This window comes from Triticum dicoccoides, chromosome 5A (assembly GCF_002162155.2).
Source record: "Triticum dicoccoides isolate Atlit2015 ecotype Zavitan chromosome 5A, WEW_v2.0, whole genome shotgun sequence".
NCBI lineage: Eukaryota > Viridiplantae > Streptophyta > Magnoliopsida > Poales > Poaceae > Triticum > Triticum dicoccoides.
In genome coordinates this window covers 483960160-483969125 of record NC_041388.1, presented here as the reverse complement: position 1 = coordinate 483969125, position 8966 = coordinate 483960160, and positions in this window count along the sequence as shown.

Sequence of the window (8966 nt, the reverse complement as noted above, 5' to 3'; positions counted from 1 at the left end):
TCCAGCGAGCCCCCCGCTCCGCTACGGCTGGTTCTTCCTTAACTCCGGCGAGCCCCCCCACCCCCTGAAAATCGACTGACCCAAAAGTCGATTCAGTCGACTGAAGTGTAGCCAAATTGGAGCAGCATCGCAAACAAGAGCAAGAGTGAGAGCAGCATCACGAGCAAGAGCAATATCAAGAGCAAACCAGGCAGGGGACCGAGAGCAAGAGCAGAACAGCAGCGCGAGCGAGTGTTAAAGCAGCAATAGCTCTTACTGATGTGAACGTCACCGCCGAGGGAGCGACGCTCTAGTGGAAGTGGCCGGTGACACCGCCGTGGATGGAGGCGCTCCTTGTCGGCTCGGGACTGAGCGCCGGCAGCACCATGAGATTGAATCAAGAAGAAAATGTGGCGATTAGTGTACAACCTCTTTGGTGGCGCCGATTAGGCCTCAACTTCATCTGAGGAAACAGTGATGATGCTGCTCTTCTAGTGGTGCAGATGAGGATGGCGGTGTGGGAATGGAGGTGGCGCGAAAGATGAGAGGAATATCGGGCAGCTCCTTGGAGGTGGAGGACGAGGTGGCTGAATCGGCGGGACAACAAGATCGACAATGAATCCTCATTCGGTACGATGGATGAGGGACGTCGAGGTGTTGCTGTGGACGACATCGACGGGGAAGAGGCTCCGGCTGGGTGGCGGACGGAGGATGGTGTGGGGCATCGCGGGTTTTCGTGGCCTAAGTGTACGAATGGGTGGCGGGATGGGATGGGAGTGGGGAACCATGGCTTAGGGACGCGCTTGTCTGAAATGTGGGGTAAGTTACGAAAGTATCCCCACCGATTTGAGCTAGGTGGTTCTTTCGGTTCAGGGGTATCACGGGCATTTCGCGTGTCGGGATTTCGCAGGAGGTGGGTGTTTTCATGCGCATTGTAATTTTGGGATAGCAAGGCGCGGGTTGAGATGGAGGGAGTTTTCGGAGCACAATGAGACAAAGATATATCTTCAATATTTCGGGGTAACAAGGCGTGGGTTGAAGAGGCGGGAGTTTCACAGCATGATAGACAAAGATGCTAGCTTGAAATTTCATCATAACAAGGCGCGACTTGAAATTTCAGGAGAACAAGCTTAACGTGTACCCAAAAAAAGACAATTCGCACCTCATCACTAGAGAGAGCCATGTCCCATTTTACTATATTACTAGAAATGCATTCAAATACAACAAAAAAACTAAAAACATCGGGACAACAAACATAACGTGTACAGTACCAAAACAATTTGCACTTCCCTCAACGATAAAAAACAATGTGTGTTGTCTAGCATATGGACTAAAATTGAGTACATTTTCCCTGTTTGAATGGGATTGTACTCGGGTTAGTTATACAACCATCTAAATATTATCTTCACTACACATGACATGAATATAGGAGAAGTAAATTCCTATATAAATATGAACTACATGTACATACAATCTCAAATTCAAATATATGTATCCATTTTATGTTGAATTCAAATCATAGTACATGTATGCTCTAGCTAGATGTTCAGAATCTAAACCATGTATGATACTACGTACAATGTGTTTAACATGCACAACACACACACAAACACCATTTAGACTAGTAAGGTACACATGCATTGCACGCATGAGATTTGTCAACCAAATTATGAATAAATACCACATTATAGCATGTAAGCTTTGAGTCATATATGCATGATGTACATGTTTGTTTAATTCTTATAGTTCATTTCATTCAAAATCATCTAGTTTTTATAAGAAAGCTAATCTATTTTAAGATTCATGGATTGTGCGTTGTAAAGCATAAAGTAAAAACAAATAATGGCAAATCATGTAGAAAAACATTTGGGCAATTCTGATACAGAAGATTCTAGAACAAAGAAGAAGGGCTTGTGTTTTGAGGTTTGTGAATTATGCTTAATTTCAACCATGGAGTCTTCTAGATTGTACATGTGGCAAAATCTGGTGGAATCTAGATGAATACATAGACAAACAAAGTGTCACTAGTATGCCTCTACTTGACTAGCTCGTTAATAAAAGATGGTTAAGTTTCCTAACCATAGACATGAGTTGTCATTTGATGAATGGGATCACATCATTAGAGAATGATGTGACCGACTTGACCCATCCGTTTGCTTAGCACTATGATCGTTTAGTTTATTGCTATTGCTTTCTCCATAACTTATACATGTTCCTATGACTATGGGATTATGCAACTCCCGTATACCGGAGGAACACTTAGTGTGCTATCAAACGTCACAACATAACCGTGTGATTATAAAGATGCTCTACAGGTGTCTCCGATGGTGTTTGTTGAGTTGGCATAGAACGAGATTAGGATTTGTCACTCCGATTTTTGGAGAGGTATCTCTGGGCCCTCTCAGTAATGCACATCACTATAAGCCTTGCAAGCAATGTGATTAATGAATTAGTTGTGGGATGATGCATTACGGAACGAGTAAAGAGACTTGCCGTTTACGAGATTGAACTAGGTATTGAGATATCCATGATCGAATCTTGGGCAAGTAACATACCGATGACAAAGGGAACAACGTATGTTGTTATGCGGTTTGACCGACAAAGATCTTCGTAGAATATGTAGGAGCCAATATGAGCATCCAGGTTCCGCTATTGGTTATTGACCGGAAGTGAGTTTCGATCATGTCTACAGAGTTCTCGAACCCGTAGGGTCCACACGCTTAACGTTCGATGACGATCAGTATTATGAGTTTATGTGTTTTGATATACCAAAGGTTGTTCAGAGTCCCGGATGTGATCATGGACATGACGAGGAGTCTCTAAATGGTTGACACATAAAGAATGATATATTGGATGACTATATTCGGACACCGGATGAGTTCCGGGGGTCACCGGATATATATCGGAGTGCCAGAAGGGTTATCGGAACCACCGGAGAAGTAATGGCCTTATTGGGCCTAGGGGGGAGAGAGGGGCTGCCAAGGGCTGGCCGCGCGCCCCCCCCCCCATGGGCCTAGTTGGAATTGGACGAGGGGGAGGGGCGGCGCCCCCTCGTTCCTTCTCTACCCCCTCCTTCCTTCTTCTCCTTGTAGGACTAGGAAAAGGGGGAGTCCTACTCCTACTAGGAGGAGGATTCCTCCCCCTTGGTGCGCCTATGAGGGCTGGCCGGCCTCCCCCTTGCTCCTTTATATACGGGGGCAGGGGGCACCCTAGAACACACAAGTTGATTGTTTTGCCGTGTGCGGTGCCCCCCTCCACAGAATTCCACCTCGGTCATATATCGTTGTAGTGCTTAGGCGAAGCCCTGCGTCGGTAACTACATCATCACTGTCATCACACCATCATGCTGATGAAACTCTCCCTCAGCCTCAGCTGGATCAAGAGTATGAGGGACGTCACCGAGTTGAACGTGTGCAGATCGCGGAGGTGATGTGCGTTCGGTACTTGATCGGTTGGATCGCGAAGACGTTCGACTACATCAACTGCATTTCATAACGCTTCCGCTTTCAGTCTACAAGGGTACATAGACATACTCTCCCCCTCTCGTTGCTATGCATCTCCTAGATAGATCTTGCATGATCGTAGGATTTTTTTTGAAATACTGCGTTCCCCAAAAGTGGCATCTGAACCAGGTCTATGTGTAGATGTTATATGCACGAGTAGAACACAAAGGAGTTGTGGGTGTGGGTATATGCATATTTCTTGCCATCACTAGTTGATTCTTGATTCAGCGGTATTGTTGGATGAAGCGACTCAGACCGACATTACGCGTACGATTACGCGAGACCAGTTCTACCGACGTGCTTCGCACACAGGTGGCTAGTGGGTGTCTGTTTCTCCAACTTTAGTTGAATCGGATTCAGTGCACCGGGTTCTTTCTGAAGATCAAAAAGCAATCACTATACCGCGTTGTGGTTTTTGGATGCGTAGGTAAGAACAGTTCTTGCCAAGCCCGTAGCAGCCACATAAAACTTGCAACAACAAAGTAGAGGACGTCTAACTTGTTTTTGCAGGGCATGTTGTGATGTGATATGGTCAAGACGTGATTATATAAATTGTTGTATGAGATGATCATGTTTTGTAAAACAATTATCGGCAACTGGCAGGAGCCATATGGTTGTTGCTTTATTGTATGAAATGCAATCGCCATGTAATTGCTTTACTTTTTCACTAAGTGATAGCGATAGTTGTAGAAGTAATAGTTGGCGAGATGATAACGATGCTACGATGAAGGTCAAGGTGTCAAGACGGTGACGATGGTGATCATGACGGTGCTTTGGAGATGGAGATCAAAGGCACAAGATGATGATGGTCGTATCATATCACTTATATTGATTGCATGTGATGTTTATCCTTTATGCATCTTATCTTTCTTAGTACGGCGGTAGCATTATAAGATGATCTCTCACTAAATTTGAAGGTACAAGTGTTCTCCCTGAGTATGCACCGTTGCTACAGTTCGTCGTGTCGAGACACCATGTGATGATCGTGTGTGATAAGCTCTACGTTCACACACGACGGGTGCAAGCCCGTTTTGCACACATAGAATACTCGAGTTAAACTTGACGATCCTAGCATATGCAGATACGGCCTCGGAACACTGAGACCGAAAGGTCGAGCGTGAATCATGTAGTAGATATGATCAACATAGTGATGTTCACCATTGAAAACTACTCCATCTCATGTGATGATCGGACATGATTTAGTTGATATCGATCACGTGATCACTTACATGATTAGAGGGATGTCTATCTAAGTGGGAGTTCTTAAGTAATATGATTAATTGAACTTTAATTTATCATGAACTTAGTACCTGATAGTATTTTGCATGTCTATGTTGTTGTAGATATATGGCCCGCGCTGTTGTTCCGTTGAATTTTAATGCATTCCTAGAGAAAGCTAAGTTGAAAGATGATGGTAGCGATTACACGGACTGGGTCTGTAACTTGAGGATTATCCTCATTTTTGCATAGAAGAATTACGTCCTGGAAGCACCGCTGGGTGACAAGCCTGCTACAGATGCTGCTGACAACGTTAAGAACGTCTGGCAGAGCAAAGCTGATGACTACTCGATAGTTCAATGTGCCATGATTTACGGCTTAGAACCGGGACTTCAACGATGTTTTTAACATCACGGAGCATATGAGATGTTCCAGGAGTTGAAGTTAATATTTCAAGCAAATGCCCGGGTTGAGAGATATGAAGTCTCCAATAAGTTCTATAGCTGCAAAATGGAGGAGAATAGTTCTGTCAGTGAAACATATACTCAGAATGTCTGGGTACCACAACCACTTGACTCAGCTGGGAGTTAATCTTCCTGATGATAGTGTCATTGACAGAGTTCTTCAATCACCGCCACCAAGCTATAAGAGCTTCGTGATGAACTATAATATGCAAGGGATGGATAAGACAATTCCCGAATTCTTCGCAATGCTAAAGGCTTCTGAGGTAGAAAACAAGAAGAAGCATCAAGTGTTGATGATCAACAAGACCACCAGTTTCAAGAAGAAGGGGAAAGGGAAGAAGGGGAAAGGGAAGAAGGGGAACTTCAAGAATAACAACAAGCAAGTTGCTACTCAAGTGAAGAAGCCCAAGTCCGAACCTAAGCCTGAGACTGAGTGCTTCTACTACAAAGGGACTGGTCACTAGAAGCGGAACTGTCCCAAGTATTTGGCGGATAAGAAGGATGGAAAAGTGAAAGGTATATTTGATATACATGTTATTGATGTGTACCTTACTAATGCTCACAGTAGTGCCTGGGTATTTGATACTGGTTCTGTTGCTAATATTTGCAACTCAAAACAGGGGCTACGGATTAAGCGAAGATTGGCTAAGGACGAGGTGACGATGCGCGTAGGAAATGGTTCCAAAGTCGATGTGATCGCCATCGGCACGCTACCTCTACTTCTACCTTCGGGATTAGTTTTAGACCAGAAGAATTGTTATTTGGTGCCAGCGTTAAGCATGAACATTATATCTGGATCTTGTTTGATGCAAGATGGTTATTCATTTAAATCAAAGAATAATGGTTGTTCTATTTATATGAGTAATATCTTTTATGGTCATGCACCTTGATGAGTGGTCTATTTTTACTAAATCTTGATAGTAATGATACACATATTCATAATATTGAAGCCAAAAGATATAAGTTTAATAATGATAGTGCAACTTATTTGTGGCACTGTCGTTTGGGTCATATTGGTGTAAAGCGCATGAAGAAACTCCATCCTGATGGACTTTTGGAATCACTTGATGCTTGCGAACCATGCCTCATGGGCAAGATGACTAAGACTCCGTTCTCCGAAACAATGGAATGAGCAACAGACTTATTGGAAATAATACATACTGATGTATGCGGTCCGATGAGTGTTGATGCTCATGGCGGGTATCGTTATTTTCTGACCTTCATAGATGATTTGAGTAGATATGGGTATATATACTTGATGAAACATCAGTCTGAAACATTTGAAAAGTTCAAAGAATTTCAGAGTGAAGTGGAAAATCATCGTAACAAGAAAATTAAGTTTCTACGTGCTGATCGTGGAGGATAATATTTGAGTTACGAGTTTGGTCTTCATTTGAAACAATGAGGAATAGTTTCGCAACTCACGCCACCTGAAACACCACAACGTAATGGTGTGTCCGAACGTCGTAACCGCACTTTATTAGATATGGTGCGATCTATGATGTCTCTTAGTGATTTACCGCTATTATTTTGGGGTCATGCTTTAGAGATGGTTGCATTCACGTTAAATAGGGCACCATCGAAATCCGTTGAGACGACACCTTACGAACTGTGGTTTGGCAAGAAACCCAAGTTGTCATTTCATAAAGTTTGGGGCTACGATGCTTATGTGAAAAAGCTTCAACCTGATAAGCTCGAACCCAAATCGAAGAAATGTGTCTTCATAGGATACCCAAAAGAGACCGTTGGGTACACCTTCTATCACAGATCCGAAGGCAAGATATTCATTGCTAAGAATGGATCCGTTCTAGAGAAGGAGTTTCTCTCGAAAGAAGTGAGTGGGAGGAAAGTAGAACTTGATGAGGTAACTATACCTGCTCCCTTATTAGAAAGTAGTTTATCACAGAAACCAGTTCCAGTGATTCCTACACCAGTAAGTGAGGAAGATAATGATGATGATCATGAAACTTCTGATCAAGTTACTACCGAACCTCGTAGGTCAACCAGAATAAGATCCGCACTAGAGTGGTACGGTAATCCTGTTCTGGAAGTAATGTTACTTGACCATGACGAACCTACGCACTATGAGGAAGCGATGATGAGCCCAGATTCCGCAAAATGGCTTGAGGCCATGAAATTTGAGATGGGATCCATGTATGAGAACAAAGTGTGGACTTTGGTTGACTTGCCCGATGATCGGCAAGCCATAGAGAATAAATGGATCTTCAAGAAGAAGACTGACGCTGGCGCTAATATTACTATCTATAAAGCTCGATTTGTTGCGAAAGGTTTTCAACAAGTTCAAGGAGTTGACTATGATGAGACCTTCTCACCCGTAGCGATGCTTAAGTCCGTCCGAATCATGTTAGCAATTGCTGCATTTTATGATTATGAAATTTGGCAAATGGATGTCAAAACTGCATTCCTTAATGGATATCTTAAAGAATAGTTATATATGATGCAACCGAAAGGTTTTGTCAATCCAAAAGGTGCTAACAAAGTGTGCAAGCTCCAGCGATCCATTTATGGACTGGTGCAAGCCTCTCGGAGTTGGAATATACGCTTTGATAGTGTGATCAAAGCATATGGTTTTATACAAACTTTTGGAGAAGCATGTATTTACAAGAAAGTGAGTGGGAGCTCTGTAGCATTTCTGATATTATATGTGGATGAGATATTGTTGATCGGAAATGATACTGAATTTCTGAATAGCATAAAAATATACTTGAATACGAATTTTTCAATGAAAGACCTCAGTGAACCTGCTTATATATTGGGCATCAAGATCTATAGAGATAGATCAAGACACTTAATTGTACTTCACAAAGCACATACCTTGATAAAGTTTTGAAGACGTTCAAAATGGATCAAGCAAAGAAACGGTTCTTGCCTGTGTTACAAGGTGTGAGGTTGAGTCAGACTCAATGCCCGACCACTACAGAAGATAGAGAGAAAATGAAAGTTATTCCCTAAGCTTCAGCCATAGGTTCTATCATGTATGCAATGTTGTGTACCAAACCTGATGTGTGCCTTACTATTGTTTAGCAGGGAGGTACCAAAGTAATCCAGGAGTGGATCACTGGATAGCGGTCAAGAACATCCTGAAATACCTGAAAAGGACTAAGGCTATGTTTCTCGTTTATGGAGGTGACAAAGAGCTCGTCATAAACGGTTACATCGATGCAAGCTTTGACACTGATCCGGATGACTATAAGTCACAAACCGGATACGTATTTTTATTGAATGGTGGAGCTGTTAGTTGGTGCAGTTCCAACCAGAGCATCGTGGAGGGTTCTACGTGTGAAGCAGAGTACATAGCTGCTTCAGAAGCAGCAAATGAAGGAGTCTGGATAAAGTAGTTCATATCCGATCTAGGTGTCATACCTAGTGCATCGGGTCCAATGAAAATCTTTTGTGACAATACTGGTGCAATTGCCTTGGCAAAGGAATCCAGATTTCACAAGAGAACCAAGCACATCAAGAGACGCTTCAATTCCATTCGCGATCAAGTCAAGGAGGGAGACATCAAGATTTGCAAGATACATACAGATCTGAATGTTGCAGACCCCTTGACTAAGCCTCTCTCATGAGAAAAACATGATCAGCACCGAGACTCCATGGGTGTTAGAATCATTACAATGTAATCTAGATTATTGACTCTAGTGCAAGTGGGAGACTGAAGGAAATATGCCCCAGAGTTGATAATAAACTTGTTATTTATATTTCCTTATATCATGATAAATGTTTATTATTCATGCTATGATTTATTAATCGGAAACTTAGTACATGTGTGAATACATAG